We start from the raw sequence: 1,040 nt of genomic DNA on the forward strand, positions 1-1,040 counted from the left end.
TCAATTAAAAATCTATTTAAGAAGCAGCATTCTGAACCCGACCGTTCTTGTTAGAAAATTGTTCCGGAAGACCTCATAGCAATCAGAAATCATGCTAGGGGATGCCAAATCTCACTCGGAGTCACCAGCCCGCCTGCTGGAGCCTTACATTGTTCACACTGTCATCACATTGCTCGAATGGGAGCAAAGCTCCACCACATAGCAATTGGTGGAATTTGGCAGATAACGTTGAGTACCCTCTTCACGGACAACATGTCCAGGAAGTTCAATTCATCGGTTAACATTCTTCACCTCACTTTTGGCCAGCACCAACATTTGCCTTTGCTGTGTCCCAGCTTCTCCACTCTATTTTTACGTTCTTTGTACTGTTCCCTGGATGTCTTTTTCGTTTCATACAACCCATGCCAGGCAAGTTTGTGCTTGGCCTCATTCTTCATGGAATAGTGAAGAGAGTCGAAAATCATACCAAATCCTGTTGTCTTGCCACCACCAAAGTGAATTTGGAAGCGAAATACAAAGATGACATATGGGGGGTGTGTTTTTTATATTTTGGCCACCTTATCCTGAATTTCAGTCTTTGGGACTGTGGCCTTTCTAGAGTGAAGAACATCAATGACCATCTGCTTCCGTTGCAGAAGTCGATTGGTCATGAACTTCCTGGTTTGTACTGTCACAGTGTCGTTCATCATGGCTGCTGCTCGTCTCTGGGACCCAGCAAAAAAAAGCTGTGGAATTTGGCAAGAACTCTGTGTCAAGAATAACAAGGAGTGAGCAGAATCCTGCTGATTCTGCGAGTGGAATTACATTTTTGAGCCATCCTTACTGAAATCCGTATCTAGTGCACATGCAAGTTCTGCTATTCTTGTCTCACAAAGCCGGCTGCACCAATATATCAGTGCAATCACAGAAATGGTTGTCTGCTGATCCCAGCAGGCCAACATCCCTGTGATCAACAGGATTGTCTGGGCAAGGATGGTTATATGATTCTATCCAGGAAAAAATTCCAATCACGCACTGATTTTTTGGGTGTGAAATATTTA

At 43.8% G+C, this 1,040-nt stretch overlaps 1 pseudogene; it reads right to left on the minus strand.

Annotated features, from left to right (window-relative positions):
• Nucleotides 1–292: 292 nt before the first annotated feature.
• On the minus strand, nt 293–686 carry LOC144827652 (small ribosomal subunit protein eS24 pseudogene; annotated as a pseudogene).
• Nucleotides 687–1,040: the final 354 nt, after the last annotated feature.

Source organism: Lissotriton helveticus, chromosome 4_1, assembly GCF_964261635.1.
Source record: "Lissotriton helveticus chromosome 4_1, aLisHel1.1, whole genome shotgun sequence".
Taxonomy (NCBI): domain Eukaryota; kingdom Metazoa; phylum Chordata; class Amphibia; order Caudata; family Salamandridae; genus Lissotriton; species Lissotriton helveticus.